At 39.3% G+C, this 8,810-nt stretch overlaps 1 long non-coding RNA gene across 1 annotated transcript; it reads right to left on the bottom strand.

The window, feature by feature from the left end:
- Positions 1–1,019: 1,019 nt before the first annotated feature.
- On the bottom strand, positions 1,020–8,293 carry LOC149683482 (uncharacterized). Its single transcript, XR_016384164.1, has 2 exons — positions 8,003–8,293; positions 1,020–1,596 (listed from the first exon to the last, which is right to left on the bottom strand). It is a non-coding gene; the product is annotated as an uncharacterized LOC149683482 (long non-coding RNA).
- Between the last annotated feature and the right edge of the window lie 517 nt (positions 8,294–8,810).

Raw genomic sequence — 8,810 nt, 5'->3', positions numbered from 1 at the left:
TAAGACAGACGCAGTGATCAGCTAGGGTTACGAGAAACGTCTAGCCTCCCAATGGTGGGGCTTCCATCAAAAGTTCACGCAGTTGCGCTGCCCTTATCAATATCTGAGATTTGAGTACAGCGAAACAGCAGGCGTATCCTTCATTTCAAACGTCAATATTAGTCAAGTCTCTCAAGAATGTCTAATTATTTTTTTTAAAACGATGTAACGCTCAACAAGGTGAATAATTAACGAAGAAAATATATAATATTAATTATATTTATTTTAGAATTTAAGATAATCTGGTTTATCAACTCAAAATTAATACAGACAGAGTTAAATAGCAGTATATGCGTCTGCATACGATTGACAAGTGGGGATTCTGACAATCTTTTCACCCACATAGTGGGGACCCGACTTACATGTGGGGACATTTTAAAGTCCTCACATGTAAGTAATTAGATAAATGATATAATTAGACTAATTAGAGCCCAAATTAATTTTTTTAAAAAAGTCCCCACTTGTAAGGTACTTGGTCTTTTCACATTACAAGTGGGGACCATGGAAATTAACACATATCCGAGAGATGTCGCCAGAAGTTTTCACACACCCGGGTACCCAGTTGTACGAAATGAGGACCATATGGTCTCTTCGGCGTACATGTGGGGGCACAAAAATGGGTTTTCATTACAATAAGCACAGATAGATGTCGCTACTTTAGAAATACAAAATATACATTATTCAGCGATAACAATATAAAATCTTGTATCTCACAGACCGAACGGTGATTTTTTCATAATTTAATTACACTTGACGTACGAAAACTACTTTTCCTAATTCTTTAGGCGTCATTAAATTAACTTCGTTTAAAACATTAACTCGATTTAAAAAACTGTATGTCCCCAGATGTACATTAAAAAGATGGCCAAGTTCCCCACATTTTAAAATGGGACTAACGTTACATATTGTAACCCTCCGTAGAATAATTTAACTAAGGGAGTATCTCCCGAGGGCCATAAAAAAGAATCAAGACAACTTACTTTAATTATCCAATTTAAGAAGACAATTCTTCTTTAGTTTATTAATGAAATAACAAAGGGATAACGATCCCGTAACCCAACTTGGTTAATACAGAAAAACTCCGTTTAAACTACTTTAGTTCAACAAAGGAGAGAACTGGTCTCTTCAACCATCAACAGATAACTGATAACAGCATTCTAATTTAATCTAGATTACAACTGTGGAAGGGGGAGTGGCTTGTAACATGGAGGCTAGATATGCCCTGCCAGAACCAAGGAGTGGAAGCTCCAAAGATTCTGGCAGCCATGTTACATCCCCCCCCTCTTTAGGAACTGGTTTATAATAAAAAAAATATAGAATAGAAAAATTCAGTTTAGGGTTACCCCGAGGAACCCTTAAAAGCATTAGCAGGGGTATAGGTATTCTTAAGTTCGTTTACAAATGTTTTTCACAAAATATTGATCTGTTCTTCATCAGTGCTGCATGAGATTCTGTTCCAATTTTCGTACCCGAAGGACTTCCCTTATTACCGTGACATTAAGCTCTCCTTACGGAGGATCAAAGTAATTGGGGTAGTGGACGTTCTCCTGCGGTCATCTAAAAATAAAACTTTTCAGTAATTTCTCTTCGTTGCTTGGGAAATAAATTCCCAAGGGAAAACCGAAATTGGTTCTCGGGTGAAACAGAAATATTCCCTTTTTAGGTTCTTTATGTTATTATTGTTAAGGTAAACTTGAACCTCATAAGGGGACCTTAACCTTTTATCATCATCAGGAGGTCGATAGTAGATGTCTACTTCATTACCTCCGGGCTGAACCGTCGCCCTCTTACACACCTCTCGGCGCCATCCCAATTTAAAAGGTTCTAAATAAATGTCGGGTAATGTAGCCCTATTCAAACGAGGCGTTCTCATTGACTCCGATAACGTGGTTGAAGAACTATCAGACACACGTAACGATTGGGATTTCGATTGGGAAGGTGGTGTAGGTGTTGACGTTTCTTCCGACAGGGTAGAATTCTGTTCAGGATGTGCTATTTCTTCGGTAGAAATAGAAATCGGTTCGGGAGGTACAATTTCCTCCGAAAAACCAGAAGAGGGAGAATGCTGTAACGCAGGTTCCGGTATGGATCGCTCAGAAGACGTTGATTTGTCGTCTGGCGTTACGATTTCTTCTGTGAAACTGGAAATTGGTGTATGTAGCTCATTTTCCACGACTGATTCTTGATCAGACGGGGAAGCCCCCCCTGCCGCAGAAGGCGGGCTATCGTTAGAGGGATGATCGAGCTGAAAAGCCCTCATATCATGATAGGTAAAAAGGAGGAGAGGAGGGTCTTCAAAAAGGGCCATGCCCGGTTCACTATCTGAATCTGTAGACGGAAGTGAACCATCCCGAACTGCAGGAAGGATCGGTTGATCCGCTGCTTGCTCTTCTACTGAAGTTGATGTCGTGGTTGGAGGGACATCGGTAATTGCAGGAAGAATCGGTTGACGGACTTCCTGACCGTCCGGAGATGACGGTGATGTAGAAGATGATGATGCTTCAGATGAAGTAGTTGAAGAAGTCTCCGCAGATTGGTGGTGCATGCTTCCACCATTCGTAGGAGGACTACCTTCGATTTCATCAGCGACTTCGGATTGAGAAACGGGGGTATTTTCGGCGTTTTCGAAGACAGCTACATTAGTCCAATAAAGTTTAAGATGTTCTAGGTTAACTTTCCCTACGTTTTGCCCAGAGTTAGCGTCTTCTAACTCGTAAACAACGGGAGAGTGCTTTGCAACTATCTTGAAGGGACCTGCCCATTTAGGACTAAGCTTTTTCATGAGCTGACCTGTCGTACTGGATAAAGGATGAGTTTCCATCCATACTAAGGTTCCTACCGCAAACTCTAACGGGTCATGGCGGAGGTCGTAATATTTTTTCTGGTGGGCCTTTGCTAACTTAGACAATTCATTGCTGAATGCTAATTGTTCCTTAAGAACCTTCAAAGCCTTATCACGACTGGGGTCATCATTGTCCTGAATGGGTTCCTCAATATCTAAATCCCAAGGGAGACGTGGCTCCCGCCCTAAATTCAAGAAAAACGGGGATCTGCCCGTTGTTTCATGGGGTGCGGAATTTATAGCGAATTGAAGAAGGTCAAGGGATTCATCCCATCTATCATGGTGATTCCCTACGTAGAATGATATTAATTCACCTATTACTCTATTGACTCGTTCAGTGGGATTTCCTTTAGGAGTATAAGGGGTAGTAAACTTTGGATTGATCCTAAAGGCTCTGCAAGTTTGCAGACAAAGTTTCGAAGTAAATTGTACCCCTCTGTCACTAAGGATAGCTTTAGGAGCTCCCCACCTAGTAATAATAGACTTAAATGCCTGAACACAGGTCTTAGCAGTAATAGTTTTTAGTGGTATCATTTCCACAAATTTTGTCATGTAATCGACAAAAACTATTAGATATTTGTAGTGGTGTCTACTAGAAGGGAATGGTCCCATTATGTCGACACTTATTTGGTCCCAAGGACTTGTTATTTCTGAGGGTTGCATTAGCCCTGGCTTTTTTCTATTTCTAGCCTTAAATTGTTGGCATAAAGTACACCCTCTAACATAATCCTGGACGTCACTAATTACAGTGGGCCACCAATATCTATAAGTAACCTTACTAAGGGTCTTATCTTTGCCCCTGTGAGCTGATAGTGGGTGGTCATGTAACAACCTCATAGCTTCTAGCCTTAATCGAGGAGGTAAATAAATCTTTTCCGGATGATTTCTATAAGGTCTTCTATACAGAAGATCATTCTTTATTTCAAACATTTTATTCCTAACTGGGTTAGGTCCTTGCAAGGAATTTATAATAGGGGACGCAAATGGGTCTTCCCTTTGAGATGTTCTGACATCTTCTATCGTAAAAACTGAGTATAAGGATCTAGAACCTGGAGGACGTATTCGACCTTCTACAGACTCACTAGAAGACGTTGTACTAGTACTACTACCGGTAGAATTTTGACTAGTGCTACTACTAGTTGGATCCAAATTACTCTTAGAATTAGAAGTAGATGAGCTAAAATTTATACTCAAAACGTTAATCGGGGCCCTCGACAAAGCGTCAGCTACTACGTTTTCTACTCCTTTTTTATGCTTTATGGTAAAATCAAAAGTCTGAAGGTACATTGCCCATTTGACTAGACGAGAATTTGGTTCCCTTATGTTAAACAACCATTGTAAAGCCTGATGGTCAGTGAGGACAGTGAATTTACGACCTTCTAGAAAGGGCCTAAACTTCTTAACTGCCCAACATATGGCTAAACACTCTTTCTCGCTAGTAGAGTACCTAGTTTCGGCATCCTTAAGCCCTGTGCTAGCATAAGCTATAGGGACTTCTACGTTATCTTGTAATTGGGAAAGAAGGGCGCCTAACCCTGCATCACTAGCATCGGTAGTTAAGATGCATGGGGAATCCCTTCTAAAGGAAGCTAAGGGGTGAGCCTTACAAATGGCTTCCTTAATTTTGTCGAACGCTTGTTGCTGTTCGAATCCCCAAATAAATTTCTGATCCTTCCGTTTAAGTTTATTAATAGGTGCTACTATTTGAGAGTAGTGATTAATAAAACGGTTGTGCCAACCTGCCATCCCTAAAAATCTTTGAACTTCCTTAATATTTTTAGGAGGAGGAAATTTTTGAATGGCTTCTATCTTAGAAGGATCTATATGCACCCCTTTTTCATTTACAATGTGACCAAATATGGTAGCTTCTTTCTGAGCGAAACGACATTTCTTTAACTGTAGGGTGAGACCCGCTTCCTTTAGCCTATTTAAGACATACTCTAAACACGTTAAGTGTTGATCCCAATCTTCGCTAAGCGAGATCAAATCATCTAAATAGTCTATTAATTGGAAGTAATCTGCATCCCTAAAAATTTCGTCAATTAGACGTTGAAAGGAGCTAGGGGCATTACATAGCCCAAAAGGGAGTACATTGAACTCGTACTTTCCCATATGAGTCACGAAGGCAGTTTTTTCTCTGCTCTTTGGGTGCATTTCCACTTGCCAGTACCCTGATTTAAGGTCAAGTGTTGTTATATATTTAGGTCTTCCAACCCTAGCTAACATGTCCTCTATATTAGGTAAAGGATAAGGGTCTTTAATGGTAACCTGATTAAGTTTTCTGTAATCAATACAAAACCGATAGGGTTTACCCCGTTTTGTTTGATCAACTAAAACTACGGGCGAAGCCCAAGGAGAAACTGAAGGTCTGATTATCCCGTCATCTAACATTTCCCTTACATGTTGTTCAATGATCTTCCTTTTCTGATCATTAACTCGATAAGGCTGAGATTTGATGGGCGGACTAGTACCCGTGTGAATCTCATGGAATACTAGTCCTGTTCTTCCTACTTTATCAGAAAACAACTCAGGGAATTTCAATAAAAGGGTTTCTAGTTGATGACGTTGTTCATCAGTAATAGGGGCTGCGGAAACTGCGTCCCTAATATTCTCTACAATCTCCTTATCTATTGGATCCTTTTCTGATTGAATTGAAAAAGGGATCCTTAAGTTACCCACTAAGCATTGAGATGATTCAAAATCTAATTTGACCCTGTTTTCTTCAAGAAAATCTTGACCCAATATAAAGTCACTATTAAGGGAAGGAACTATGTAGAATTTAAATTTGAATTGTTTCTCACTGTCAATTGACTTAAGAGTAAATTCTAACTCGTGAGACCCTTTTGTAAACGTATAACGGCCGTCGCCCCAAACTACACAGTCTAATTCTTCATCTTCAGGTAACTCTGAAGAATTTCTATGTTTACAGATTTTCTGCCACTGGTCAAGACTAACAAAAGAGGCATCGGCCCCGCTATCTAATTTAGCGTGAACTGTCGCGTGTTCAAAAGTAACAGGAATTGTAACCCTTTTATAAACTGAACCTTTCTTGACTGATTCAATCCTTAAAGGGAACGCGACACGCTTTTTACTAGGAGAATTTATTGGGCGCCGGGAGAGGGACCACGTGGGACCTCTCCCGTCTGGGCTTCCCCCGACTGGATCATATTTTTATTTGGACAATCGGGTGCAAGATGACCAGGTTCCTGACAACTGTAACAGGTGATCGTACGTGTAGAGGGGTAAGACACGGCCAACTGACGACCAGGGGACTTAGATCTCTGATTATAATATCTATTATAAGATCGCTGACCTCTATTTGAAGTATTCTGAGCTCTTGCTTGCGATCTCGAGTCTAAGGGTTTCAAGGGATATTCCCATGTAGGATATGATGGAGAAGAAGGACAAGGGCTTTGACAATGCCCGGGGGAACACTGACTATGGGCTGAGCCTTTATTGGCTGGGCAAAAGGACTCTGCTTTAACCTTAGGTTTTGGGGGAGATTTCCTCTTTTCCTTTTTCTCAGCATTCTTTTTCCTGACTTCAATATCCTTTTCTATGGTTTTACAGGAATTCCTTAACTGTTCCATAGTGGTAAATTGTAAGAAAAGGAGGGGAGTTCTAAGTTCATCTTTCAAGTTGCTCTTAATAATTGGAACTAACTCCTTCTCGGAAAGGGGATGGGTCATCCCTAGATTCAGCTTCATTACTTCCCCGAAGAAATCCTCCACCGACTCCTTATCTTTCTGACTTCTATGGTTTATTTCTATCTTAAGTTTAGAATCAGCTTCAGAATCTCTAAACTGAACCTTAAAGTGTCTCTTAAAAGTATTCCAAGTTAAATGAGGATGGGAAGGCCTTAAACTACACATTTCGTCATATTGACGGACTAAATCCCTGTACCAATACAAGGCACGTCCTCTTAAAAGGAGAGGCAAAGCAGCTAACCTTTCTTCATTTGATAGCTTGTGAAATTTAGCATACTCCTCAAAAGCAGCTAAAAATTCAGCGGCATTATCATTAGACGATCCCATAAAGGCTAACCTTTCTGGCGGTTCAATAGGGACTTTTCCCGTTTGAGGAGTTGAACCTCTATTTATTAACATGGGTAGATCCCTAACTAACCTATCAAAACTAGTAACTAGAGCTTTTTGTATTGCTACATTTTGGTTTGAATTATCTGCCAGTGTTTGGAGCAAGGGCAATATAAAGGCTTTTAATTCCTCGTCGGAAGTGTCTGGTCCTAATTGAGGGATTTGTTGGGACGGAGAAAATTGGGTTCCAATTGTTCTGACACTAGGATTAGGTAGTGTATTAGCAAAACTAACTTTAGGCTTAACATTTGTGGACTCTGATTTGGAAGGAATAAGGGAATCAATCCCGGTTTGAGGAGGGATATTTGAGGGAGTTGAACTTCCCTTAGGGGCAGAATTACTATTTTGAGGGGATAGTTGGTAAGAGGAGACTTCCGATTCTGAAGAGGCGGCCGTCCTCTTTCGTGTATCTGAATCCTCCTCGTCTTTCTCATCCTCAATTCGAAGAATCCTGTTGAAATCCTCCAAAGGATTATCTGTCTCTGGCGGTGCTAGCATGTCGCCATCGTCTTCCGTAGACGTAAACAGATCTTCTTTTGATAGTTCTTCCCTTTTCTTTAATATTAAATCCTCCTCCTCCTCCTCTGATGTTCGAGGAGACCTCCATTTTTGATTGTTAGCGTCCGAGTAAGCCATGATTAATTTAATAAATTTACAATAATCAAAACAATTTACATCAATCAAGTTAGGTTAAATTTATACAATATAAACAGTAAGTCATCTTAATTCGATAATTTTATAATAAAGATAATTTTATTTCTTAATTTAGTGTTTAATTTATTCCTGATTAAGTTAGATTTAATTTAAAACAATTATCTTATTAACTATCTATCAATGTGGAAGCCAAGGCTTAGAGCCACATGGGGGGCGGATATCCTAACCGACAATGATAAACAGTATTTCTATGGGACTGACCGAGGCTTAGTCGTGTCCCTGTTCGGGCGCCATTTTTATGTAACCCTCCGTAGAATAATTTAACTAAGGGAGTATCTCCCGAGGGCCATAAAAAAGAATCAAGACAACTTACTTTAATTATCCAATTTAAGAAGACAATTCTTCTTTAGTTTATTAATGAAATAACAAAGGGATAACGATCCCGTAACCCAACTTGGTTAATACAGAAAAACTCCGTTTAAACTACTTTAGTTCAACAAAGGAGAGAACTGGTCTCTTCAACCATCAACAGATAACTGATAACAGCATTCTAATTTAATCTAGATTACAACTGTGGAAGGGGGAGTGGCTTGTAACATGGAGGCTAGATATGCCCTGCCAGAACCAAGGAGTGGAAGCTCCAAAGATTCTGGCAGCCATGTTACAATATACTGTAAATTTCATCATAATTATCAATATTTTAATTAAAAAAAGTGAATTAAAATAAATTTTGAAAACATGTATTTTAACGACCCCACTTGTCCGTTGAAATGACAGCGAAGGTCCCCACTTGTAAAATTTTCGAGTTTAAAAAAATATCTTCAAATATTTGAAGGAACCGTAAAGATCCTATTTCTAAAATTTCATCATAATAATCTATATTTTAATTACAAAAGTGTAATATACATGTAATTAGAAAATGTGTGTATAAAGACCCCACTTGTCTGTTGAAATGACAGCCAAGGTCCCCACTTGTAAATTTATCAAGTGTGAAAAATGAAATTGAAATACTTGATGGAACCATATAGGCTTTGACACTAATTCAAAATCTAATAGTTTATACACAAATGTCCCCAGATATAAGGTAGGAAGAGGGTTTAGGTCCCCACTTGTAAACCTGAAATTAGCTCAAAACTTAAGTGTTAAGTTAGAAATAGGACTGATTACCAAAATTTCATTAA

This window comes from Phalangium opilio, unplaced genomic scaffold, assembly GCF_054372755.1.
Source record: "Phalangium opilio isolate 3A_F unplaced genomic scaffold, DU_Popi_V2 ptg000037l_1, whole genome shotgun sequence".
NCBI lineage: Eukaryota > Metazoa > Arthropoda > Arachnida > Opiliones > Phalangiidae > Phalangium > Phalangium opilio.
This window is presented reverse-complemented; position numbering and strand designations above follow the sequence as displayed.